Source organism: Lissotriton helveticus, chromosome 1_1, assembly GCF_964261635.1.
Source record: "Lissotriton helveticus chromosome 1_1, aLisHel1.1, whole genome shotgun sequence".
NCBI lineage: Eukaryota > Metazoa > Chordata > Amphibia > Caudata > Salamandridae > Lissotriton > Lissotriton helveticus.
In genome coordinates this window covers 218,520,975-218,547,707 of record NC_136057.1, presented here as the reverse complement: position 1 = coordinate 218,547,707, position 26,733 = coordinate 218,520,975, and the positions used below count along the sequence as shown (strand labels likewise).

The following is a 26,733-nucleotide window of genomic DNA, read 5'->3' as shown; positions in this document are numbered from 1 at the left end:
TACACTCTATATATTAATATGGTTACATATATTAGCAATCAAATTTGTAGAGTTTAATAACAAATTGATGTTTTAACCCCTTCCATGCTCATGACGAGCTCAGCTCGTCGTGCAGTACACTTGTCGTGTGCTTATGACGAGCTGAGCTCGTCATGAACAATGGATTTACAGATCATTCAGCACAGGAGGAAAATCTCCTGTAGCATTGAAGGTGTTAAGCATTTGAAATTTCAGCAGCACACGTAATCCATTTTAAATCCTGAAATTTGTACTATCTCATTTTCGGCTGACTTAGAAATCATGTGTCTAAAATGACATTGTGAAATCAATAAAGTGCCAAATACTATTACTACCTACTAAATTACATTTTCAGCAGTATCTTTGGGAATTTCCTCTTGGGCATAGATTATGCAATGTTTTCAAAGCAAACAGTCTCTGTTTAAGTAGACTTTCTTTCACTGCCATGTTGGTAAATGTTTCTGGTGATGCAGACGCAGGCATTGCTTGTTACTGTTTCAATTAGTTATAAAATAAGAGGAGGGATAAAATTGACCCAGCTGGTGTTTGAACACAAAGCCTTTGAATGCTTTTGCTACATTCGTCTAGGACTCCAAGCCGCTATCCATTGCACTAGAGATCCGACCTGATTCAACACGGTGATCAGAGATTCACAAATAAAAAGATGACCTATCAGCTGTTGACCAACTTTATCAAGTTAATCGGACACTACCTTACATTTTGAACATTGAATTTGGTAAAAGATAATCAACATGTCAAACTACATGATACAGTTTGGGTAAGTCTTCTTAACCCTTGTCAAAGAATGTAGAAGACAGATGGGTATGTAATGACTTGATTAAGACTTTTTTGAAACATCTCTAATAGGACTCCCCATTCATTGGATCCTGAAAAGAGTATGCAATTGATATACCTTTTCTTTAACCAAGCCGCCTGAACAGGGACTTGAACCCTGGGCCCTCAGATTAAAAGTCTGATGCTCTCCCGACTGAGCTATCCAGGCTCGGAGAGGTCGCTCCACAAAATGACCTTATCAGCATTTGGAAGTGTCCCAACTATCACTACGTTTCTTAAGATGGTTGCCGGTATTAAGTACTGAATACGGGGAATATAATAATGAATTGGTACTTCAAGCATTTGAAATCTCTTCAGTAAATTTAACCTTATTGTAAGTCCTGAAATTGCTACTATCTAATTTTTTTTGCTGACTTAGAATTCATATGTTTTTATTGACATTGTAAAATTAAGGAAGGGCCCAAAATCTTACTTCTGAGTAAATTACATTTTCATAAGTACAGCTGCCAATTTCCTCTTCTGCAAAGATTGCATAACTTGAATAGTATCTATTTAAAATAGACTTCCTTTCACTGCCCTTTTTGGTGAAGCAGAAGCATGCATGCACTGTTTATTACTCTTTTAAACAGTTATGAAATAAATAGGGATAAAACTGACTCTGGTGGGATTCGAACCCACAACCTTTGGATATCTTTTTTACATTCACCTAGAAGTCCAATGCGCTATCCATTGCGCCACAGAGCCAATACGCTCTGATAAGGTGCAGAGATATTCTGAAATGAAATAATGTTGATCAGCTTTATAAAGTTCATTTGATACTATAACCATGGATTTATTTTGAATATTGAATTGGGGAAATTATATTCACCGTCTCAAGTTACATGATACCTTAGGTAAATCTACGTACGACTTAAGTTTAGTCAAATGGCACATGATATATGAGGCAGATGTGCATTTCACAACTCCATGAAAGACGTTTTTGCAATTTTAGTAATGGAATATCTTATTCGTCATGCAGGGGAACACAAAAAGAGCATCCAATTAGAGTAATTTTTCTTTAAAGGATGCACCCGCCTGAACAGGGACTTGAACCCTGGACCCTCAGATTAAAAGTCTGATGCTCTACCGACTGAGCTATCCAGGCTCTGCTATACTCTGTCTTAAAATCAGCTAAACAAATGTGGACGTACACTGACCTACACTCTGTGTATTAATATGGTTACATATATTAGCAATCAAATTTGTAGAGTTTAATAACAAATTGATGTTTTAACCCCTTCCATGCTCATGACGAGCTCAGCTCGTCGTGCAGTACACTTGTCGTGTGCTTATGACGAGCTGAGCTCGTCATGAACAATGGATTTACAGATCATTCAGCACAGGAGGAAAATCTCCTGTAGCATTGAAGGTGTTAAGCATTTGAAATTTCAGCAGCACACGTAATCCATTTTAAATCCTGAAATTTGGACTATCTCATTTTCGGCTGACTTAGAAATCATGTGTCTAAAATGACATTGTGAAATCAATAAAGTGCCAAATACTATTACTACCTACTAAATTATATTTTCAGCAGTATCTTTGGGAATTTCCTCTTGGGCATAGATTATGCAATGTTTTCAAAGCAAACAGTCTCTGTTTAAGTAGACTTTCTTTCACTGCCATTTTGGTAAATGTTTCTGGTGATGCAGACGCAGGCATTGCTTGTTACTGTTCCAATTAGTTATAAAATAAGAGGAGGGATAAAATTGACCCAGCTGGTGTTTGAACACAAAGCCTTTGAATGCTTTTGCTACATTCGTCTAGGACTCCAAGCCGCTATCCATTGCACTAGAGATCCGACCTGATTCAACACGGTGATCAGAGATTCACAAATAAAAAGATGACCTATCAGCTGTTGACCAACTTTATCAAGTTAATCGGACACTACCTTACATTTTGAACATTGAATTGGGTAAAAGATAATCAACATGTCAAACTACATGATACAGTTTGGGTAAGTCTTCTTAACCCTTGTCAAAGAATGTAGAAGACAGATGGGTATGTAATGACTTGATTAAGACTTTTTTGAAACATCTCTAATAGGACTCCCCATTCATTGGATCCTGAAAAGAGTATGCAATTGATATACCTTTTCTTTAACCAAGCCGCCTGAACAGGGACTTGAACCCTGGACCCTCAGATTAAAAGTCTGATGCTCTACCGACTGAGCTATCCAGGCTCTGCTATACTCTGTCTTAAAATCAGCTAAACAAATGTGGACGTACACTGACCTACACTCTGTGTATTAATATGGTTACATATATTAGCAATCAAATTTGTAGAGTTTAATAACAAATTGATGTTTTAACCCCTTCCATGCTCATGACGAGCTCAGCTCGTTGTGCAGTACACTTGTCGTGTGCTTATGACGAGCTGAGCTCGTCACGAACAATGGATTTACAGATCATTCAGCACAGGAGGAAAATCTCCTGTAGCATTGAAGGTGTTAAGCATTTGAAATTTCAGCAGCACACGTAATCCATTTTAAATCCTGAAATTTGTAATATCTCATTTTCGGCTGACTTAGAAATCATGTGTCTAAAATGACATTGTGAAATCAATAAAGTGCCAAATACTATTACTACCTACTAAATTACATTTTCAGCAGTATCTTTGGGAATTTCCTCTTGGGCATAGATTATGCAATGTTTTCAAAGCAAACAGTCTCTGTTTAAGTAGACTTTCTTTCACTGCCATTTTGGTAAATGTTTCTGGTGATGCAGACGCAGGCATTGCTTGTTACTGTTTCAATTAGTTATAAAATAAGAGGAGGGATAAAATTGACCCAGCTGGTGTTTGAACACAAAGCCTTTGAATGCTTTTGCTACATTCGTCTAGGACTCCAAGCCGCTATCCATTGCACTAGAGATCCGACCTGATTCAACACGGTGATCAGAGATTCACAAATAAAAAGATGACCTATCAGCTGTTGACCAACTTTATCAAGTTAATCGGACACTACCTTACATTTTGAACATTGAATTGGGTAAAAGATAATCAACATGTCAAACTACATGATACAGTTTGGGTAAGTCTTCTTAACCCTTGTCAAAGAATGTAGAAGACAGATGGGTATGTAATGACTTGATTAAGACTTTTTTGAAACATCTCTAATAGGACTCCCCATTCATTGGATCCTGAAAAGAGTATGCAATTGATATACCTTTTCTTTAACCAAGCCGCCTGAACAGGGACTTGAACCCTGGACCCTCAGATTAAAAGTCTGATGCTCTACCGACTGAGCTATCCAGGCTCTGCTATACTCTGTCTTAAAATCAGCTAAACAAATGTGGACGTACACTGACCTACACTCTGTGTATTAATATGGTTACATATATTAGCAATCAAATTTGTAGAGTTTAATAACAAATTGATGTTTTAACCCCTTCCATGCTCATGACGAGCTCAGCTCGTCGTGCAGTACACTTGTCGTGTGCTTATGACGAGCTGAGCTCGTCATGAACAATGGATTTACAGATCATTCAGCACAGGAGGAAAATCTCCTGTAGCATTGAAGGTGTTAAGCATTTGAAATTTCAGCAGCACACGTAATCCATTTTAAATCCTGAAATTTGGACTATCTCATTTTCGGCTGACTTAGAAATCATGTGTCTAAAATGACATTGTGAAATCAATAAAGTGCCAAATACTATTACTACCTACTAAATTATATTTTCAGCAGTATCTTTGGGAATTTCCTCTTGGGCATAGATTATGCAATGTTTTCAAAGCAAACAGTCTCTGTTTAAGTAGACTTTCTTTCACTGCCATTTTGGTAAATGTTTCTGGTGATGCAGACGCAGGCATTGCTTGTTACTGTTCCAATTAGTTATAAAATAAGAGGAGGGATAAAATTGACCCAGCTGGTGTTTGAACACAAAGCCTTTGAATGCTTTTGCTACATTCGTCTAGGACTCCAAGCCGCTATCCATTGCACTAGAGATCCGACCTGATTCAACACGGTGATCAGAGATTCACAAATAAAAAGATGACCTATCAGCTGTTGACCAACTTTATCAAGTTAATCGGACACTACCTTACATTTTGAACATTGAATTGGGTAAAAGATAATCAACATGTCAAACTACATGATACAGTTTGGGTAAGTCTTCTTAACCCTTGTCAAAGAATGTAGAAGACAGATGGGTATGTAATGACTTGATTAAGACTTTTTTGAAACATCTCTAATAGGACTCCCCATTCATTGGATCCTGAAAAGAGTATGCAATTGATATACCTTTTCTTTAACCAAGCCGCCTGAACAGGGACTTGAACCCTGGACCCTCAGATTAAAAGTCTGATGCTCTACCGACTGAGCTATCCAGGCTCTGCTATACTCTGTCTTAAAATCAGCTAAACAAATGTGGACGTACACTGACCTACACTCTGTGTATTAATATGGTTACATATATTAGCAATCAAATTTGTAGAGTTTAATAACAAATTGATGTTTTAACCCCTTCCATGCTCATGACGAGCTCAGCTCGTCGTGCAGTACACTTGTCGTGTGCTTATGACGAGCTGAGCTCGTCATGAACAATGGATTTACAGATCATTCAGCACAGGAGGAAAATCTCCTGTAGCATTGAAGGTGTTAAGCATTTGAAATTTCAGCAGCACACGTAATCCATTTTAAATCCTGAAATTTGGACTATCTCATTTTCGGCTGACTTAGAAATCATGTGTCTAAAATGACATTGTGAAATCAATAAAGTGCCAAATACTATTACTACCTACTAAATTATATTTTCAGCAGTATCTTTGGGAATTTCCTCTTGGGCATAGATTATGCAATGTTTTCAAAGCAAACAGTCTCTGTTTAAGTAGACTTTCTTTCACTGCCATTTTGGTAAATGTTTCTGGTGATGCAGACGCAGGCATTGCTTGTTACTGTTCCAATTAGTTATAAAATAAGAGGAGGGATAAAATTGAACCAGCTGGTGTTTGAACACAAAGCCTTTGAATGCTTTTGCTACATTCGTCTAGGACTCCAAGCCGCTATCCATTGCACTAGAGATCCGACCTGATTCAACACGGTGATCAGAGATTCACAAATAAAAAGATGACCTATCAGCTGTTGACCAACTTTATCAAGTTAATCGGATACTACCTTACATTTTGAACATTGAATTGGGTAAAAGATAATCAACATGTCAAACTACATGATACAGTTTGGGTAAGTCTTCTTAACCCTTGTCAAAGAATGTAGAAGACAGATGGGTATGTAATGACTTGATTAAGACTTTTTTGAAACATCTCTAATAGGACTCCCCATTCATTGGATCCTGAAAAGAGTATGCAATTGATGTACCTTTTCTTTAACCAAGCCGCCTGAACAGGGACTTGAACCCTGGACCCTCAGATTAAAAGTCTGATGCTCTACCGACTGAGCTATCCAGGCTCTGCTATACTCTGTCTTAAAATCAGCTAAACAAATGTGGACGTACACTGACCTACACTCTGTGTATTAATATGGTTACATATATTAGCAATCAAATTTGTAGAGTTTAATAACAAATTGATGTTTTAACCCCTTCCATGCTCATGACGAGCTCAGCTCGTTGTGCAGTACACTTGTCGTGTGCTTATGACGAGCTGAGCTCGTCACGAACAATGGATTTACAGATCATTCAGCACAGGAGGAAAATCTCCTGTAGCATTGAAGGTGTTAAGCATTTGAAATTTCAGCAGCACACGTAATCCATTTTAAATCCTGAAATTTGTACTATCTCATTTTCGGCTGACTTAGAAATCATGTGTCTAAAATGACATTGTGAAATCAATAAAGTGCCAAATACTATTACTACCTACTAAATTATATTTTCAGCAGTATCTTTGGGAATTTCCTCTTGGGCATAGATTATGCAATGTTTTCAAAGCAAACAGTCTCTGTTTAAGTAGACTTTCTTTCACTGCCATTTTGGTAAATGTTTCTGGTGATGCAGACGCAGGCATTGCTTGTTACTGTTCCAATTAGTTATAAAATAAGAGGAGGGATAAAATTGAACCAGCTGGTGTTTGAACACAAAGCCTTTGAATGCTTTTGCTACATTCGTCTAGGACTCCAAGCCGCTATCCATTGCACTAGAGATCCGACCTGATTCAACACGGTGATCAGAGATTCACAAATAAAAAGATGACCTATCAGCTGTTGACCAACTTTATCAAGTTAATCGGACACTACCTTACATTTTGAACATTGAATTGGGTAAAAGATAATCAACATGTCAAACTACATGATACAGTTTGGGTAAGTCTTCTTAACCCTTGTCAAAGAATGTAGAAGACAGATGGGTATGTAATGACTTGATTAAGACTTTTTTGAAACATCTCTAATAGGACTCCCCATTCATTGGATCCTGAAAAGAGTATGCAATTGATATACCTTTTCTTTAACCAAGCCGCCTGAACAGGGACTTGAACCCTGGACCCTCAGATTAAAAGTCTGATGCTCTACCGACTGAGCTATCCAGGCTCTGCTATACTCTGTCTTAAAATCAGCTAAACAAATGTGGACGTACACTGACCTACACTCTGTGTATTAATATGGTTACATATATTAGCAATCAAATTTGTAGAGTTTAATAACAAATTGATGTTTTAACCCCTTCCATGCTCATGACGAGCTCAGCTCGTTGTGCAGTACACTTGTCGTGTGCTTATGACGAGCTGAGCTCGTCACGAACAATGGATTTACAGATCATTCAGCACAGGAGGAAAATCTCCTGTAGCATTGAAGGTGTTAAGCATTTGAAATTTCAGCAGCACACGTAATCCATTTTAAATCCTGAAATTTGTAATATCTCATTTTCGGCTGACTTAGAAATCATGTGTCTAAAATGACATTGTGAAATCAATAAAGTGCCAAATACTATTACTACCTACTAAATTACATTTTCAGCAGTATCTTTGGGAATTTCCTCTTGGGCATAGATTATGCAATGTTTTCAAAGCAAACAGTCTCTGTTTAAGTAGACTTTCTTTCACTGCCATTTTGGTAAATGTTTCTGGTGATGCAGACGCAGGCATTGCTTGTTACTGTTTCAATTAGTTATAAAATAAGAGGAGGGATAAAATTGACCCAGCTGGTGTTTGAACACAAAGCCTTTGAATGCTTTTGCTACATTCGTCTAGGACTCCAAGCCGCTATCCATTGCACTAGAGATCCGACCTGATTCAACACGGTGATCAGAGATTCACAAATAAAAAGATGACCTATCAGCTGTTGACCAACTTTATCAAGTTAATCGGACACTACCTTACATTTTGAACATTGAATTGGGTAAAAGATAATCAACATGTCAAACTACATGATACAGTTTGGGTAAGTCTTCTTAACCCTTGTCAAAGAATGTAGAAGACAGATGGGTATGTAATGACTTGATTAAGACTTTTTTGAAACATCTCTAATAGGACTCCCCATTCATTGGATCCTGAAAAGAGTATGCAATTGATATACCTTTTCTTTAACCAAGCCGCCTGAACAGGGACTTGAACCCTGGACCCTCAGATTAAAAGTCTGATGCTCTACCGACTGAGCTATCCAGGCTCTGCTATACTCTGTCTTAAAATCAGCTAAACAAATGTGGACGTACACTGACCTACACTCTGTGTATTAATATGGTTACATATATTAGCAATCAAATTTGTAGAGTTTAATAACAAATTGATGTTTTAACCCCTTCCATGCTCATGACGAGCTCAGCTCGTCGTGCAGTACACTTGTCGTGTGCTTATGACGAGCTGAGCTCGTCATGAACAATGGATTTACAGATCATTCAGCACAGGAGGAAAATCTCCTGTAGCATTGAAGGTGTTAAGCATTTGAAATTTCAGCAGCACACGTAATCCATTTTAAATCCTGAAATTTGGACTATCTCATTTTCGGCTGACTTAGAAATCATGTGTCTAAAATGACATTGTGAAATCAATAAAGTGCCAAATACTATTACTACCTACTAAATTATATTTTCAGCAGTATCTTTGGGAATTTCCTCTTGGGCATAGATTATGCAATGTTTTCAAAGCAAACAGTCTCTGTTTAAGTAGACTTTCTTTCACTGCCATTTTGGTAAATGTTTCTGGTGATGCAGACGCAGGCATTGCTTGTTACTGTTCCAATTAGTTATAAAATAAGAGGAGGGATAAAATTGACCCAGCTGGTGTTTGAACACAAAGCCTTTGAATGCTTTTGCTACATTCGTCTAGGACTCCAAGCCGCTATCCATTGCACTAGAGATCCGACCTGATTCAACACGGTGATCAGAGATTCACAAATAAAAAGATGACCTATCAGCTGTTGACCAACTTTATCAAGTTAATCGGACACTACCTTACATTTTGAACATTGAATTGGGTAAAAGATAATCAACATGTCAAACTACATGATACAGTTTGGGTAAGTCTTCTTAACCCTTGTCAAAGAATGTAGAAGACAGATGGGTATGTAATGACTTGATTAAGACTTTTTTGAAACATCTCTAATAGGACTCCCCATTCATTGGATCCTGAAAAGAGTATGCAATTGATATACCTTTTCTTTAACCAAGCCGCCTGAACAGGGACTTGAACCCTGGACCCTCAGATTAAAAGTCTGATGCTCTACCGACTGAGCTATCCAGGCTCTGCTATACTCTGTCTTAAAATCAGCTAAACAAATGTGGACGTACACTGACCTACACTCTGTGTATTAATATGGTTACATATATTAGCAATCAAATTTGTAGAGTTTAATAACAAATTGATGTTTTAACCCCTTCCATGCTCATGACGAGCTCAGCTCGTCGTGCAGTACACTTGTCGTGTGCTTATGACGAGCTGAGCTCGTCATGAACAATGGATTTACAGATCATTCAGCACAGGAGGAAAATCTCCTGTAGCATTGAAGGTGTTAAGCATTTGAAATTTCAGCAGCACACGTAATCCATTTTAAATCCTGAAATTTGGACTATCTCATTTTCGGCTGACTTAGAAATCATGTGTCTAAAATGACATTGTGAAATCAATAAAGTGCCAAATACTATTACTACCTACTAAATTATATTTTCAGCAGTATCTTTGGGAATTTCCTCTTGGGCATAGATTATGCAATGTTTTCAAAGCAAACAGTCTCTGTTTAAGTAGACTTTCTTTCACTGCCATTTTGGTAAATGTTTCTGGTGATGCAGACGCAGGCATTGCTTGTTACTGTTCCAATTAGTTATAAAATAAGAGGAGGGATAAAATTGAACCAGCTGGTGTTTGAACACAAAGCCTTTGAATGCTTTTGCTACATTCGTCTAGGACTCCAAGCCGCTATCCATTGCACTAGAGATCCGACCTGATTCAACACGGTGATCAGAGATTCACAAATAAAAAGATGACCTATCAGCTGTTGACCAACTTTATCAAGTTAATCGGATACTACCTTACATTTTGAACATTGAATTGGGTAAAAGATAATCAACATGTCAAACTACATGATACAGTTTGGGTAAGTCTTCTTAACCCTTGTCAAAGAATGTAGAAGACAGATGGGTATGTAATGACTTGATTAAGACTTTTTTGAAACATCTCTAATAGGACTCCCCATTCATTGGATCCTGAAAAGAGTATGCAATTGATGTACCTTTTCTTTAACCAAGCCGCCTGAACAGGGACTTGAACCCTGGACCCTCAGATTAAAAGTCTGATGCTCTACCGACTGAGCTATCCAGGCTCTGCTATACTCTGTCTTAAAATCAGCTAAACAAATGTGGACGTACACTGACCTACACTCTGTGTATTAATATGGTTACATATATTAGCAATCAAATTTGTAGAGTTTAATAACAAATTGATGTTTTAACCCCTTCCATGCTCATGACGAGCTCAGCTCGTTGTGCAGTACACTTGTCGTGTGCTTATGACGAGCTGAGCTCGTCACGAACAATGGATTTACAGATCATTCAGCACAGGAGGAAAATCTCCTGTAGCATTGAAGGTGTTAAGCATTTGAAATTTCAGCAGCACACGTAATCCATTTTAAATCCTGAAATTTGTACTATCTCATTTTCGGCTGACTTAGAAATCATGTGTCTAAAATGACATTGTGAAATCAATAAAGTGCCAAATACTATTACTACCTACTAAATTATATTTTCAGCAGTATCTTTGGGAATTTCCTCTTGGGCATAGATTATGCAATGTTTTCAAAGCAAACAGTCTCTGTTTAAGTAGACTTTCTTTCACTGCCATTTTGGTAAATGTTTCTGGTGATGCAGACGCAGGCATTGCTTGTTACTGTTCCAATTAGTTATAAAATAAGAGGAGGGATAAAATTGAACCAGCTGGTGTTTGAACACAAAGCCTTTGAATGCTTTTGCTACATTCGTCTAGGACTCCAAGCCGCTATCCATTGCACTAGAGATCCGACCTGATTCAACACGGTGATCAGAGATTCACAAATAAAAAGATGACCTATCAGCTGTTGACCAACTTTATCAAGTTAATCGGATACTACCTTACATTTTGAACATTGAATTGGGTAAAAGATAATCAACATGTCAAACTACATGATACAGTTTGGGTAAGTCTTCTTAACCCTTGTCAAAGAATGTAGAAGACAGATGGGTATGTAATGACTTGATTAAGACTTTTTTGAAACATCTCTAATAGGACTCCCCATTCATTGGATCCTGAAAAGAGTATGCAATTGATGTACCTTTTCTTTAACCAAGCCGCCTGAACAGGGACTTGAACCCTGGACCCTCAGATTAAAAGTCTGATGCTCTACCGACTGAGCTATCCAGGCTCTGCTATACTCTGTCTTAAAATCAGCTAAACAAATGTGGACGTACACTGACCTACACTCTGTGTATTAATATGGTTACATATATTAGCAATCAAATTTGTAGAGTTTAATAACAAATTGATGTTTTAACCCCTTCCATGCTCATGACGAGCTCAGCTCGTTGTGCAGTACACTTGTCGTGTGCTTATGACGAGCTGAGCTCGTCACGAACAATGGATTTACAGATCATTCAGCACAGGAGGAAAATCTCCTGTAGCATTGAAGGTGTTAAGCATTTGAAATTTCAGCAGCACACGTAATCCATTTTAAATCCTGAAATTTGTACTATCTCATTTTCGGCTGACTTAGAAATCATGTGTCTAAAATGACATTGTGAAATCAATAAAGTGCCAAATACTATTACTACCTACTAAATTATATTTTCAGCAGTATCTTTGGGAATTTCCTCTTGGGCATAGATTATGCAATGTTTTCAAAGCAAACAGTCTCTGTTTAAGTAGACTTTCTTTCACTGCCATTTTGGTAAATGTTTCTGGTGATGCAGACGCAGGCATTGCTTGTTACTGTTCCAATTAGTTATAAAATAAGAGGAGGGATAAAATTGAACCAGCTGGTGTTTGAACACAAAGCCTTTGAATGCTTTTGCTACATTCGTCTAGGACTCCAAGCCGCTATCCATTGCACTAGAGATCCGACCTGATTCAACACGGTGATCAGAGATTCACAAATAAAAAGATGACCTATCAGCTGTTGACCAACTTTATCAAGTTAATCGGATACTACCTTACATTTTGAACATTGAATTGGGTAAAAGATAATCAACATGTCAAACTACATGATACAGTTTGGGTAAGTCTTCTTAACCCTTGTCAAAGAATGTAGAAGACAGATGGGTATGTAATGACTTGATTAAGACTTTTTTGAAACATCTCTAATAGGACTCCCCATTCATTGGATCCTGAAAAGAGTATGCAATTGATATACCTTTTCTTTAACCAAGCCGCCTGAACAGGGACTTGAACCCTGGACCCTCAGATTAAAAGTCTGATGCTCTACCGACTGAGCTATCCAGGCTCTGCTATACTCTGTCTTAAAATCAGCTAAACAAATGTGGACGTACACTGACCTACACTCTGTGTATTAATATGGTTACATATATTAGCAATCAAATTTGTAGAGTTTAATAACAAATTGATGTTTTAACCCCTTCCATGCTCATGACGAGCTCAGCTCGTCGTGCAGTACACTTGTCGTGTGCTTATGACGAGCTGAGCTCGTCATGAACAATGGATTTACAGATCATTCAGCACAGGAGGAAAATCTCCTGTAGCATTGAAGGTGTTAAGCATTTGAAATTTCAGCAGCACACGTAATCCATTTTAAATCCTGAAATTTGGACTATCTCATTTTCGGCTGACTTAGAAATCATGTGTCTAAAATGACATTGTGAAATCAATAAAGTGCCAAATACTATTACTACCTACTAAATTATATTTTCAGCAGTATCTTTGGGAATTTCCTCTTGGGCATAGATTATGCAATGTTTTCAAAGCAAACAGTCTCTGTTTAAGTAGACTTTCTTTCACTGCCATTTTGGTAAATGTTTCTGGTGATGCAGACGCAGGCATTGCTTGTTACTGTTCCAATTAGTTATAAAATAAGAGGAGGGATAAAATTGACCCAGCTGGTGTTTGAACACAAAGCCTTTGAATGCTTTTGCTACATTCGTCTAGGACTCCAAGCCGCTATCCATTGCACTAGAGATCCGACCTGATTCAACACGGTGATCAGAGATTCACAAATAAAAAGATGACCTATCAGCTGTTGACCAACTTTATCAAGTTAATCGGACACTACCTTACATTTTGAACATTGAATTGGGTAAAAGATAATCAACATGTCAAACTACATGATACAGTTTGGGTAAGTCTTCTTAACCCTTGTCAAAGAATGTAGAAGACAGATGGGTATGTAATGACTTGATTAAGACTTTTTTGAAACATCTCTAATAGGACTCCCCATTCATTGGATCCTGAAAAGAGTATGCAATTGATATACCTTTTCTTTAACCAAGCCTCCTGAACAGGGACTTGAACCCTGGACCCTCAGATTAAAAGTCTGATGCTCTACCGACTGAGCTATCCAGGCTCTGCTATACTCTGTCTTAAAATCAGCTAAACAAATGTGGACGTACACTGACCTACACTCTGTGTATTAATATGGTTACATATATTAGCAATCAAATTTGTAGAGTTTAATAACAAATTGATGTTTTAACCCCTTCCATGCTCATGACGAGCTCAGCTCGTCGTGCAGTACACTTGTCGTGTGCTTATGACGAGCTGAGCTCGTCATGAACAATGGATTTACAGATCATTCAGCACAGGAGGAAAATCTCCTGTAGCATTGAAGGTGTTAAGCATTTGAAATTTCAGCAGCACACGTAATCCATTTTAAATCCTGAAATTTGGACTATCTCATTTTCGGCTGACTTAGAAATCATGTGTCTAAAATGACATTGTGAAATCAATAAAGTGCCAAATACTATTACTACCTACTAAATTATATTTTCAGCAGTATCTTTGGGAATTTCCTCTTGGGAATAGATTATGCAATGTTTTCAAAGCAAACAGTCTCTGTTTAAGTAGACTTTCTTTCACTGCCATTTTGGTAAATGTTTCTGGTGATGCAGACGCAGGCATTGCTTGTTACTGTTCCAATTAGTTATAAAATAAGAGGAGGGATAAAATTGACCCAGCTGGTGTTTGAACACAAAGCCTTTGAATGCTTTTGCTACATTCGTCTAGGACTCCAAGCCGCTATCCATTGCACTAGAGATCCGACCTGATTCAACACGGTGATCAGAGATTCACAAATAAAAAGATGACCTATCAGCTGTTGACCAACTTTATCAAGTTAATCGGACACTACCTTACATTTTGAACATTGAATTGGGTAAAAGATAATCAACATGTCAAACTACATGATACAGTTTGGGTAAGTCTTCTTAACCCTTGTCAAAGAATGTAGAAGACAGATGGGTATGTAATGACTTGATTAAGACTTTTTTGAAACATCTCTAATAGGACTCCCCATTCATTGGATCCTGAAAAGAGTATGCAATTGATATACCTTTTCTTTAACCAAGCCGCCTGAACAGGGACTTGAACCCTGGACCCTCAGATTAAAAGTCTGATGCTCTACCGACTGAGCTATCCAGGCTCTGCTATACTCTGTCTTAAAATCAGCTAAACAAATGTGGACGTACACTGACCTACACTCTGTGTATTAATATGGTTACATATATTAGCAATCAAATTTGTAGAGTTTAATAACAAATTGATGTTTTAACCCCTTCCATGCTCATGACGAGCTCAGCTCGTCGTGCAGTACACTTGTCGTGTGCTTATGACGAGCTGAGCTCGTCATGAACAATGGATTTACAGATCATTCAGCACAGGAGGAAAATCTCCTGTAGCATTGAAGGTGTTAAGCATTTGAAATTTCAGCAGCACACGTAATCCATTTTAAATCCTGAAATTTGGACTATCTCATTTTCGGCTGACTTAGAAATCATGTGTCTAAAATGACATTGTGAAATCAATAAAGTGCCAAATACTATTACTACCTACTAAATTATATTTTCAGCAGTATCTTTGGGAATTTCCTCTTGGGCATAGATTATGCAATGTTTTCAAAGCAAACAGTCTCTGTTTAAGTAGACTTTCTTTCACTGCCATTTTGGTAAATGTTTCTGGTGATGCAGACGCAGGCATTGCTTGTTACTGTTCCAATTAGTTATAAAATAAGAGGAGGGATAAAATTGAACCAGCTGGTGTTTGAACACAAAGCCTTTGAATGCTTTTGCTACATTCGTCTAGGACTCCAAGCCGCTATCCATTGCACTAGAGATCCGACCTGATTCAACACGGTGATCAGAGATTCACAAATAAAAAGATGACCTATCAGCTGTTGACCAACTTTATCAAGTTAATCGGATACTACCTTACATTTTGAACATTGAATTGGGTAAAAGATAATCAACATGTCAAACTACATGATACAGTTTGGGTAAGTCTTCTTAACCCTTGTCAAAGAATGTAGAAGACAGATGGGTATGTAATGACTTGATTAAGACTTTTTTGAAACATCTCTAATAGGACTCCCCATTCATTGGATCCTGAAAAGAGTATGCAATTGATGTACCTTTTCTTTAACCAAGCCGCCTGAACAGGGACTTGAACCCTGGACCCTCAGATTAAAAGTCTGATGCTCTACCGACTGAGCTATCCAGGCTCTGCTATACTCTGTCTTAAAATCAGCTAAACAAATGTGGACGTACACTGACCTACACTCTGTGTATTAATATGGTTACATATATTAGCAATCAAATTTGTAGAGTTTAATAACAAATTGATGTTTTAACCCCTTCCATGCTCATGACGAGCTCAGCTCGTTGTGCAGTACACTTGTCGTGTGCTTATGACGAGCTGAGCTCGTCACGAACAATGGATTTACAGATCATTCAGCACAGGAGGAAAATCTCCTGTAGCATTGAAGGTGTTAAGCATTTGAAATTTCAGCAGCACACGTAATCCATTTTAAATCCTGAAATTTGTACTATCTCATTTTCGGCTGACTTAGAAATCATGTGTCTAAAATGACATTGTGAAATCAATAAAGTGCCAAATACTATTACTACCTACTAAATTATATTTTCAGCAGTATCTTTGGGAATTTCCTCTTGGGCATAGATTATGCAATGTTTTCAAAGCAAACAGTCTCTGTTTAAGTAGACTTTCTTTCACTGCCATTTTGGTAAATGTTTCTGGTGATGCAGACGCAGGCATTGCTTGTTACTGTTCCAATTAGTTATAAAATAAGAGGAGGGATAAAATTGAACCAGCTGGTGTTTGAACACAAAGCCTTTGAATGCTTTTGCTACATTCGTCTAGGACTCCAAGCCGCTATCCATTGCACTAGAGATCCGACCTGATTCAACACGGTGATCAGAGATTCACAAATAAAAAGATGACCTATCAGCTGTTGACCAACTTTATCAAGTTAATCGGATACTACCTTACATTTTGAACATTGAATTGGGTAAAAGATAATCAACATGTCAAACTACATGATACAGTTTGGGTAAGTCTTCTTAACCCTTGTCAAAGAATGTAGAAGACAGATGGGTATGTAATGACTTGATTAAGACTTTTTTGAAACATCTCTAATAGGACTCCCCATTCATTGGATCCTGAAAAGAGTATGCAATTGATATACCTTTTCTTTAACCAAGCCGCCTGAACAGGGACTTGAACCCTGGACCCTCAGATTAAAAGTCTGATGCTCTACCGACTGAGCTATCCAGGCTCTGCTATACTCTGTCTTAAAATCAGCTAAACAAATGTGGACGTACACTGACCTACACTCTGTGTATTAATATGGTTACATATATTAGCAATCAAATTTGTAGAGTTTAATAACAAATTGATGTTTTAACCCCTTCCATGCTCATGACGAGCTCAGCTCGTCGTGCAGTACACTTGTCGTGTGCTTATGACGAGCTGAGCTCGTCATGAACAATGGATTTACAGATCATTCAGCACAGGAGGAAAATCTCCTGTAGCATTGAAGGTGTTAAGCATTTGAAATTTCAGCAGCACACGTAATCCATTTTAAATCCTGAAATTTGGACTATCTCATTTTCGGCTGACTTAGAAATCATGTGTCTAAAATGACATTGTGAAATCAATAAAGTGCCAAATACTATTACTACCTACTAAATTATATTTTCAGCAGTATCTTTGGGAATTTCCTCTTGGGCATAGATTATGCAATGTTTTCAAAGCAAACAGTCTCTGTTTAAGTAGACTTTCTTTCACTGCCATTTTGGTAAATGTTTCTGGTGATGCAGACGCAGGCATTGCTTGTTACTGTTCCAATTAGTTATAAAATAAGAGGAGGGATAAAATTGACCCAGCTGGTGTTTGAACACAAAGCCTTTGAATGCTTTTGCTACATTCGTCTAGGACTCCAAGCCGCTATCCATTGCACTAGAGATCCGACCTGATTCAACACGGTGATCAGAGATTCACAAATAAAAAGATGACCTATCAGCTGTTGACCAACTTTATCAAGTTAATCGGACACTACCTTACATTTTGAACATTGAATTGGGTAAAAGATAATCAACATGTCAAACTACATGATACAGTTTGGGTAAGTCTTCTTAACCCTTGTCAAAGAATGTAGAAGACAGATGGGTATGTAATGACTTGATTAAGACTTTTTTGAAACATCTCTAATAGGACTCCCCATTCATTGGATCCTGAAAAGAGTATGCAATTGATATACCTTTTCTTTAACCAAGCCTCCTGAACAGGGACTTGAACCCTGGACCCTCAGATTAAAAGTCTGATGCTCTACCGACTGAGCTATCCAGGCTCTGCTATACTCTGTCTTAAAATCAGCTAAACAAATGTGGACGTACACTGACCTACACTCTGTGTATTAATATGGTTACATATATTAGCAATCAAATTTGTAGAGTTTAATAACAAATTGATGTTTTAACCCCTTCCATGCTCATGACGAGCTCAGCTCGTCGTGCAGTACACTTGTCGTGTGCTTATGACGAGCTGAGCTCGTCATGAACAATGGATTTACAGATCATTCAGCACAGGAGGAAAATCTCCTGTAGCATTGAAGGTGTTAAGCATTTGAAATTTCAGCAGCACACGTAATCCATTTTAAATCCTGAAATTTGGACTATCTCATTTTCGGCTGACTTAGAAATCATGTGTCTAAAATGACATTGTGAAATCAATAAAGTGCCAAATACTATTACTACCTACTAAATTATATTTTCAGCAGTATCTTTGGGAATTTCCTCTTGGGAATAGATTATGCAATGTTTTCAAAGCAAACAGTCTCTGTTTAAGTAGACTTTCTTTCACTGCCATTTTGGTAAATGTTTCTGGTGATGCAGACGCAGGCATTGCTTGTTACTGTTCCAATTAGTTATAAAATAAGAGGAGGGATAAAATTGACCCAGCTGGTGTTTGAACACAAAGCCTTTGAATGCTTTTGCTACATTCGTCTAGGACTCCAAGCCGCTATCCATTGCACTAGAGATCCGACCTGATTCAACACGGTGATCAGAGATTCACAAATAAAAAGATGACCTATCAGCTGTTGACCAACTTTATCAAGTTAATCGGATACTACCTTACATTTTGAACATTGAATTGGGTAAAAGATAATCAACATGTCAAACTACATGATACAGTTTGGGTAAGTCTTCTTAACCCTTGTCAAAGAATGTAGAAGACAGATGGGTATGTAATGACTTGATTAAGACTTTTTTGAAACATCTCTAATAGGACTCCCCATTCATTGGATCCTGAAAAGAGTATGCAATTGATATACCTTTTCTTTAACCAAGCCGCCTGAACAGGGACTTGAAGCCTGGACCCTCAGATTAAAAGTCTGATGCTCTACCGACTGAGCTATCCAGGCTCTGCTATACTCTGTCTTAAAATCAGCTAAACAAATGTGGACGTACACTGACCTACACTCTGTGTATTAATATGGTTACATATATTAGCAATCAAATTTGTAGAGTTTAATAACAAATTGATGTTTTAACCCCTTCCATGCTCATGACGAGCTCAGCTCGTCGTGCAGTACACTTGTCGTGTGCTTATGACGAGCTGAGCTCGTCATGAACAATGGATTTACAGATCATTCAGCACAGGAGGAAAATCTCCTGTAGCATTGAAGGTGTTAAGCATTTGAAATTTCAGCAGCACACGTAATCCATTTTAAATCCTGAAATTTGGACTATCTCATTTTCGGCTGACTTAGAAATCATGTGTCTAAAATGACATTGTGAAATCAATAAAGTGCCAAATACTATTACTACCTACTAAATTACATTTTCAGCAGTATCTTTGGGAATTTCCTCTTGGGCATAGATTATGCAATGTTTTCAAAGCAAACAGTCTCTGTTTAAGTAGACTTTCTTTCACTGCCATTTTGGTAAATGTTTCTGGTGATGCAGACGCAGGCATTGCTTGTTACTGTTTCAATTAGTTATAAAATAAGAGGAGGGATAAAATTGACCCAGCTGGTGTTTGAACACAAAGCCTTTGAATGCTTTTGCTACATTCGTCTAGGACTCCAAGCCGCTATCCATTGCACTAGAGATCCGACCTGATTCAACACGGTGATCAGAGATTAACAAATAAAAAGATGACCTATCAGCTGTTGACCAACTTTATCAAGTTAATCGGACACTACCTTACATTTTGAACATTGAATTGGGTAAAAGATAATCAACAAACTACATGATACAGTTTGGGTAAGTCTTCTTAACCCTTGTCAAAGAATGTAGAAGACAGATGGGTATGTAATGACTTGATTAAGACTTTTTTGAAACATCTCTAATAGGACTCCCCATTCATTGGATCCTGAAAAGAGTATGCAATTGATATACCTTTTCTTTAACCAAGCCGCCTGAACAGGGACTTGAACCCTGGGCCCTCAGATTAAAAGTCTGATGCTCTCCCGACTGAGCTATCCAGGCTCGGAGAGGTCGCTCCACAAAATGACCTTATCAGCATTTGGAAGTGTCCCAACTATCACTACGTTTCTTAAGATGGTTGCCGGTATTAAGTACTGAATACGCGGAATATAATAATGAATTGGTACTTCAAGCATTTGAAATCTCTTCAGTAAATTTAACCTTATTGTAAGTCCTGAAATTGCTACTATCTCATTTTTTTTGCTGACTTAGAATTCATATGTTTTTATTAACATTGTAAAATTAAGGAAGGGCCCAAAATCTTACTTCTGAGTAAATTACATTTTCATAAGTACAGCTGCCAATTTCCTCTTCTGCAAAGATTGCATAACTTGAATAGTATCTATTTAAAATAGACTTCCTTTCACTGCCCTTTTTGGTGAAGCAGAAGCATGCATGCACTGTTTATTACTCTTTTAAACAGTTATGAAATAAATAGGGATAAAACTGACTCTGGGGGGATTCGAACCCACAACCTTTGGATATCTTTTTTACATTCACCTAGAAGTCCAATGCGCTATCCATTGCGCCACAGAGCCAATACGCTCTGAAAAGGTGCAGAGATATTCTTAAATGAAATAATGTTGATCAGCTTTATAAAGTTAATTTGATACTATAACCATGGATTTATTTTGAATATTGAATTGGGGAAATTATATTCACCGTCTCAAGTTACATGATACCTTAGGTAAGTCTACGTACGACTTAAGTTTAGTCAAATGGCACATGATATATGAGGCAGATGTGCATTTCACAACTCCATGAAAGACGTTTTTGCAATTTTAGTAATGGAATATCTTATTCGTCATGCAGGGGAACACAAAAAGAGCATCCAATTACAGTAATTTTTCTTTAAAGGAAGCAACCGCCTGAACAGGGACTTGAACCCTGGCCCCTCAGATTAAAAGTCTGATGCTCTACCGACTGAGCTATCCAGGCTCTGCTATACTCTGTCTTAAAATCAGCTAAACAAATGTGGACGTACACTGACCTACACTCTGTATATTAATATGGTTACATATATTAGCAATCAAATTTGTAGAGTTTAATAACAAATTGATGTTTTAACCCCTTCCATGCTCATGACGAGCTCAGCTCGTCGTGCAGTACACTTGTCGTGTGCTTATGACGAGCTGAGCTCGTCATGAACAATGGATTTACAGATCATTCAGCACAGGAGGAAAATCTCCTGTAGCATTGAAGGTGTTAAGCATTTGAAATTTCAGCAGCACACGTAATCCATTTTAAATCCTGAAATTTGTACTATCTCATTTTCGGCTGACTTAGAAATCATGTGTCTAAAATGACATTGTGAAATCAATAAAGTGCCAAATACTATTACTACCTACTAAATTACATTTTCAGCAGTATCTTTGGGAATTTCCTCTTGGGCATAGATTATGCAATGTTTTCAAAGCAAACAGTCTCTGTTTAAGTAGACTTTCTTTCACTGCCATGTTGGTAAATGTTTCTGGTGATGCAGACGCAGGCATTGCTTGTTACTGTTTCAATTAGTTATAAAATAAGAGGAGGGATAAAATTGACCCAGCTGGTGTTTGAACACAAAGCCTTTGAATGCTTTTGCTACATTCGTCTAGGACTCCAAGCCGCTATCCATTGCACTAGAGATCCGACCTGATTCAACACGGTGATCAGAGATTCACAAATAAAAAGATGACCTATCAGCTGTTGACCAACTTTATCAAGTTAATCGGATACTACCTTACATTTTGAACATTGAATTGGGTAAAAGATAATCAACATGTCAAACTACATGATACAGTTTGGGTAAGTCTTCTTAACCCTTGTCAAAGAATGTAGAAGACAGATGGGTATGTAATGACTTGATTAAGACTTTTTTGAAACATCTCTAATAGGACTCCCCATTCATTGGATCCTGAAAAGAGTATGCAATTGATATACCTTTTCTTTAACCAAGCCGCCTGAACAGGGACTTGAACCCTGGACCCTCAGATTAAAAGTCTGATGCTCTACCGACTGAGCTATCCAGGCTCTGCTATACTCTGTCTTAAAATCAGCTAAACAAATGTGGACGTACACTGACCTACACTCTGTGTATTAATATGGTTACATATATTAGCAATCAAATTTGTAGAGTTTAATAACAAATTGATGTTTTAACCCCTTCCATGCTCATGACGAGCTCAGCTCGTCGTGCAGTACACTTGTCGTGTGCTTATGACGAGCTGAGCTCGTCATGAACAATGGATTTACAGATCATTCAGCACAGGAGGAAAATCTCCTGTAGCATTGAAGGTGTTAAGCATTTGAAATTTCAGCAGCACACGTAATCCATTTTAAATCCTGAAATTTGGACTATCTCATTTTCGGCTGACTTAGAAATCATGTGTCTAAAATGACATTGTGAAATCAATAAAGTGCCAAATACTATTACTACCTACTAAATTACATTTTCAGCAGTATCTTTGGGAATTTCCTCTTGGGCATAGATTATGCAATGTTTTCAAAGCAAACAGTCTCTGTTTAAGTAGACTTTCTTTCACTGCCATTTTGGTAAATGTTTCTGGTGATGCAGACGCAGGCATTGCTTGTTACTGTTTCAATTAGTTATAAAATAAGAGGAGGGATAAAATTGACCCAGCTGGTGTTTGAACACAAAGCCTTTGAATGCTTTTGCTACATTCGTCTAGGACTCCAAGCCGCTATCCATTGCACTAGAGATCCGACCTGATTCAACACGGTGATCAGAGATTAACAAATAAAAAGATGACCTATCAGCTGTTGACCAACTTTATCAAGTTAATCGGACACTACCTTACATTTTGAACATTGAATTGGGTAAAAGATAATCAACAAACTACATGATACAGTTTGGGTAAGTCTTCTTAACCCTTGTCAAAGAATGTAGAAGACAGATGGGTATGTAATGACTTGATTAAGACTTTTTTGAAACATCTCTAATAGGACTCCCCATTCATTGGATCCTGAAAAGAGTATGCAATTGATATACCTTTTCTTTAACCAAGCCGCCTGAACAGGGACTTGAACCCTGGGCCCTCAGATTAAAAGTCTGATGCTCTCCCGACTGAGCTATCCAGGCTCGGAGAGGTCGCTCCACAAAATGACCTTATCAGCATTTGGAAGTGTCCCAACTATCACTACGTTTCTTAAGATGGTTGCCGGTATTAAGTACTGAATACGCGGAATATAATAATGAATTGGTACTTCAAGCATTTGAAATCTCTTCAGTAAATTTAACCTTATTGTAAGTCCTGAAATTGCTACTATCTCATTTTTTTTGCTGACTTAGAATTCATATGTTTTTATTAACATTGTAAAATTAAGGAAGGGCCCAAAATCTTACTTCTGAGTAAATTACATTTTCATAAGTACAGCTGCCAATTTCCTCTTCTGCAAAGATTGCATAACTTGAATAGTATCTATTTAAAATAGACTTCCTTTCACTGCCCTTTTTGGTGAAGCAGAAGCATGCATGCACTGTTTATTACTCTTTTAAACAGTTATGAAATAAATAGGGATAAAACTGACTCTGGGGGGATTCGAACCCACAACCTTTGGATATCTTTTTTACATTCACCTAGAAGTCCAATGCGCTATCCATTGCGCCACAGAGCCAATACGCTCTGAAAAGGTGCAGAGATATTCTTAAATGAAATAATGTTGATCAGCTTTATAAAGTTAATTTGATACTATAACCATGGATTTATTTTGAATATTGAATTGGGGAAATTATATTCACCGTCTCAAGTTACATGATACCTTAGGTAAGTCTACGTACGACTTAAGTTTAGTCAAATGGCACATGATATATGAGGCAGATGTGCATTTCACAACTCCATGAAAGACGTTTTTGCAATTTTAGTAATGGAATATCTTATTCGTCATGCAGGGGAACACAAAAAGAGCATCCAATTACAGTAATTTTTCTTTAAAGGAAGCAACCGCCTGAACAGGGACTTGAACCCTGGCCCCTCAGATTAAAAGTCTGATGCTCTACCGACTGAGCTATCCAGGCTCTGCTATACTCTGTCTTAAAATCAGCTAAACAAATGTGGACGTACACTGACCTACACTCTGTATATTAATATGGTTACATATATTAGCAATCAAATTTGTAGAGTTTAATAACAAATTGATGTTTTAACCCCTTCCATGCTCATGACGAGCTCAGCTCGTCGTGCAGTACACTTGTCGTGTGCTTATGACGAGCTGAGCTCGTCATGAACAATGGATTTACAGATCATTCAGCACAGGAGGAAAATCTCCTGTAGCATTGAAGGTGTTAAGCATTTGAAATTTCAGCAGCACACGTAATCCATTTTAAATCCTGAAATTTGTACTATCTCATTTTCGGCTGACTTAGAAATCATGTGTCTAAAATGACATTGTGAAATCAATAAAGTGCCAAATACTATTACTACCTACTAAATTACATTTTCAGCAGTATCTTTGGGAATTTCCTCTTGGGCATAGATTATGCAATGTTTTCAAAGCAAACAGTCTCTGTTTAAGTAGACTTTCTTTCACTGCCATGTTGGTAAATGTTTCTGGTGATGCAGACGCAGGCATTGCTTGTTACTGTTTCAATTAGTTATAAAATAAGAGGAGGGATAAAATTGACCCAGCTGGTGTTTGAACACAAAGCCTTTGAATGCTTTTGCTACATTCGTCTAGGACTCCAAGCCGCTATCCATTGCACTAGAGATCCGACCTGATTCAACACGGTGATCAGAGATTCACAAATAAAAAGATGACCTATCAGCTGTTGACCAACTTTATCAAGTTAATCGGACACTACCTTACATTTTGAACATTGAATTTGGTAAAAGATAATCAACATGTCAAACTACATGATACAGTTTGGGTAAGTCTTCTTAACCCTTGTCAAAGAATGTAGAAGACAGATGGGTATGTAATGACTTGATTAAGACTTTTTTGAAACATCTCTAATAGGACTCCCCATTCATTGGATCCTGAAAAGAGTATGCAATTGATATACCTTTTCTTTAACCAAGCCGCCTGAACAGGGACTTGAACCCTGGGCCCTCAGATTAAAAGTCTGATGCTCTCCCGACTGAGCTATCCAGGCTCGGAGAGGTCGCTCCACAAAATGACCTTATCAGCATTTGGAAGTGTCCCAACTATCACTACGTTTCTTAAGATGGTTGCCGGTATTAAGTACTGAATACGCGGAATATAATAATGAATTGGTACTTCAAGCATTTGAAATCTCTTCAGTAAATTTAACCTTATTGTAAGTCCTGAAATTGCTACTATCTAATTTTTTTTGCTGACTTAGAATTCATATGTTTTTATTGACATTGTAAAATTAAGGAAGGGCCCAAAATCTTACTTCTGAGTAAATTACATTTTCATAAGTACAGCTGCCAATTTCCTCTTCTGCAAAGATTGCATAACTTGAATAGTATCTATTTAAAATAGACTTCCTTTCACTGCCCTTTTTGGTGAAGCAGAAGCATGCATGCACTGTTTATTACTCTTTTAAACAGTTATGAAATAAATAGGGATAAAACTGACTCTGGTGGGATTCGAACCCACAACCTTTGGATATCTTTTTTACATTCACCTAGAAGTCCAATGCGCTATCCATTGCGCCACAGAGCCAATACGCTCTGATAAGGTGCAGAGATATTCTGAAATGAAATAATGTTGATCAGCTTTATAAAGTTCATTTGATACTATAACCATGGATTTATTTTGAATATTGAATTGGGGAAATTATATTCACCGTCTCAAGTTACATGATACCTTAGGTAAATCTACGTACGACTTAAGTTTAGTCAAATGGCACATGATATATGAGGCAGATGTGCATTTCACAACTCCATGAAAGACGTTTTTGCAATTTTAGTAATGGAATATCTTATTCGTCATGCAGGGGAACACAAAAAGAGCATCCAATTAGAGTAATTTTTCTTTAAAGGATGCACCCGCCTGAACAGGGACTTGAACCCTGGACCCTCAGATTAAAAGTCTGATGCTCTACCGACTGAGCTATCCAGGCTCTGCTATACTCTGTCTTAAAATCAGCTAAACAAATGTGGACGTACACTGACCTACACTCTGTGTATTAATATGGTTACATATATTAGCAATCAAATTTGTAGAGTTTAATAACAAATTGATGTTTTAACCCCTTCCATGCTCATGACGAGCTCAGCTCGTCGTGCAGTACACTTGTCGTGTGCTTATGACGAGCTGAGCTAGTCATGAACAATGGATTTACAGATCATTCAGCACAGGAGGAAAATCTCCTGTAGCATTGAAGGTGTTAAGCATTTGAAATTTCAGCAGCACACGTAATCCATTTTAAATCCTGAAATTTGTACTATCTCATTTTCGGCTGACTTAGAAATCATGTGTCTAAAATGACATTGTGAAATCAATAAAGTGCCAAATACTATTACTACCTACTAAATTACATTTTCAGCAGTATCTTTGGGAATTTCCTCTTGGGCATAGATTATGCAATGTTTTCAAAGCAAACAGTCTCTGTTTAAGT

At 37.6% G+C, this 26,733-nt stretch overlaps 22 non-coding genes across 22 annotated transcripts; all 22 read right to left on the bottom strand.

Moving 5' to 3' along the window:
- Positions 1-1,466: 1,466 nt before the first annotated feature.
- Positions 1,467-1,557, bottom strand: TRNAR-UCU (transfer RNA arginine (anticodon UCU)). The gene is given in 2 exon segments: positions 1,467-1,502; positions 1,521-1,557. It is a non-coding gene; the product is annotated as a tRNA-Arg (tRNA).
- A 327-nt stretch (positions 1,558-1,884) lies between these two features.
- Positions 1,885-1,957, bottom strand: TRNAK-UUU (transfer RNA lysine (anticodon UUU)). Its single transcript has one exon. It is a non-coding gene; the product is annotated as a tRNA-Lys (tRNA).
- A 1,001-nt stretch (positions 1,958-2,958) lies between these two features.
- On the bottom strand, positions 2,959-3,031 carry TRNAK-UUU (transfer RNA lysine (anticodon UUU)). The gene has a single exon. It is a non-coding gene; the product is annotated as a tRNA-Lys (tRNA).
- A 1,001-nt stretch (positions 3,032-4,032) lies between these two features.
- Positions 4,033-4,105, bottom strand: TRNAK-UUU (transfer RNA lysine (anticodon UUU)). The gene has a single exon. It is a non-coding gene; the product is annotated as a tRNA-Lys (tRNA).
- A 1,001-nt stretch (positions 4,106-5,106) lies between these two features.
- On the bottom strand, positions 5,107-5,179 carry TRNAK-UUU (transfer RNA lysine (anticodon UUU)). Its single transcript has one exon. It is a non-coding gene; the product is annotated as a tRNA-Lys (tRNA).
- Positions 5,180-6,180: 1,001 nt separating this feature from the next.
- On the bottom strand, positions 6,181-6,253 carry TRNAK-UUU (transfer RNA lysine (anticodon UUU)). Its single transcript has one exon. It is a non-coding gene; the product is annotated as a tRNA-Lys (tRNA).
- A 1,001-nt stretch (positions 6,254-7,254) lies between these two features.
- TRNAK-UUU (transfer RNA lysine (anticodon UUU)) lies at positions 7,255-7,327 on the bottom strand. The gene has a single exon. It is a non-coding gene; the product is annotated as a tRNA-Lys (tRNA).
- Positions 7,328-8,328: 1,001 nt separating this feature from the next.
- Positions 8,329-8,401, bottom strand: TRNAK-UUU (transfer RNA lysine (anticodon UUU)). The gene has a single exon. It is a non-coding gene; the product is annotated as a tRNA-Lys (tRNA).
- Positions 8,402-9,402: 1,001 nt separating this feature from the next.
- On the bottom strand, positions 9,403-9,475 carry TRNAK-UUU (transfer RNA lysine (anticodon UUU)). Its single transcript has one exon. It is a non-coding gene; the product is annotated as a tRNA-Lys (tRNA).
- A 1,001-nt stretch (positions 9,476-10,476) lies between these two features.
- Positions 10,477-10,549, bottom strand: TRNAK-UUU (transfer RNA lysine (anticodon UUU)). The gene has a single exon. It is a non-coding gene; the product is annotated as a tRNA-Lys (tRNA).
- Positions 10,550-11,550: 1,001 nt separating this feature from the next.
- Positions 11,551-11,623, bottom strand: TRNAK-UUU (transfer RNA lysine (anticodon UUU)). Its single transcript has one exon. It is a non-coding gene; the product is annotated as a tRNA-Lys (tRNA).
- Positions 11,624-12,624: 1,001 nt separating this feature from the next.
- On the bottom strand, positions 12,625-12,697 carry TRNAK-UUU (transfer RNA lysine (anticodon UUU)). The gene has a single exon. It is a non-coding gene; the product is annotated as a tRNA-Lys (tRNA).
- A 2,075-nt stretch (positions 12,698-14,772) lies between these two features.
- Positions 14,773-14,845, bottom strand: TRNAK-UUU (transfer RNA lysine (anticodon UUU)). Its single transcript has one exon. It is a non-coding gene; the product is annotated as a tRNA-Lys (tRNA).
- Positions 14,846-15,846: 1,001 nt separating this feature from the next.
- TRNAK-UUU (transfer RNA lysine (anticodon UUU)) lies at positions 15,847-15,919 on the bottom strand. The gene has a single exon. It is a non-coding gene; the product is annotated as a tRNA-Lys (tRNA).
- A 1,001-nt stretch (positions 15,920-16,920) lies between these two features.
- On the bottom strand, positions 16,921-16,993 carry TRNAK-UUU (transfer RNA lysine (anticodon UUU)). The gene has a single exon. It is a non-coding gene; the product is annotated as a tRNA-Lys (tRNA).
- A 3,662-nt stretch (positions 16,994-20,655) lies between these two features.
- On the bottom strand, positions 20,656-20,746 carry TRNAR-UCU (transfer RNA arginine (anticodon UCU)). The gene is given in 2 exon segments: positions 20,656-20,691; positions 20,710-20,746. It is a non-coding gene; the product is annotated as a tRNA-Arg (tRNA).
- A 327-nt stretch (positions 20,747-21,073) lies between these two features.
- Positions 21,074-21,146, bottom strand: TRNAK-UUU (transfer RNA lysine (anticodon UUU)). Its single transcript has one exon. It is a non-coding gene; the product is annotated as a tRNA-Lys (tRNA).
- A 1,001-nt stretch (positions 21,147-22,147) lies between these two features.
- Positions 22,148-22,220, bottom strand: TRNAK-UUU (transfer RNA lysine (anticodon UUU)). The gene has a single exon. It is a non-coding gene; the product is annotated as a tRNA-Lys (tRNA).
- A 1,514-nt stretch (positions 22,221-23,734) lies between these two features.
- Positions 23,735-23,825, bottom strand: TRNAR-UCU (transfer RNA arginine (anticodon UCU)). Its single transcript is given in 2 exon segments — positions 23,735-23,770; positions 23,789-23,825. It is a non-coding gene; the product is annotated as a tRNA-Arg (tRNA).
- Positions 23,826-24,152: 327 nt separating this feature from the next.
- TRNAK-UUU (transfer RNA lysine (anticodon UUU)) lies at positions 24,153-24,225 on the bottom strand. Its single transcript has one exon. It is a non-coding gene; the product is annotated as a tRNA-Lys (tRNA).
- Positions 24,226-25,744: 1,519 nt separating this feature from the next.
- TRNAR-UCU (transfer RNA arginine (anticodon UCU)) lies at positions 25,745-25,835 on the bottom strand. Its single transcript is given in 2 exon segments — positions 25,745-25,780; positions 25,799-25,835. It is a non-coding gene; the product is annotated as a tRNA-Arg (tRNA).
- Positions 25,836-26,162: 327 nt separating this feature from the next.
- Positions 26,163-26,235, bottom strand: TRNAK-UUU (transfer RNA lysine (anticodon UUU)). The gene has a single exon. It is a non-coding gene; the product is annotated as a tRNA-Lys (tRNA).
- Between the last annotated feature and the right edge of the window lie 498 nt (positions 26,236-26,733).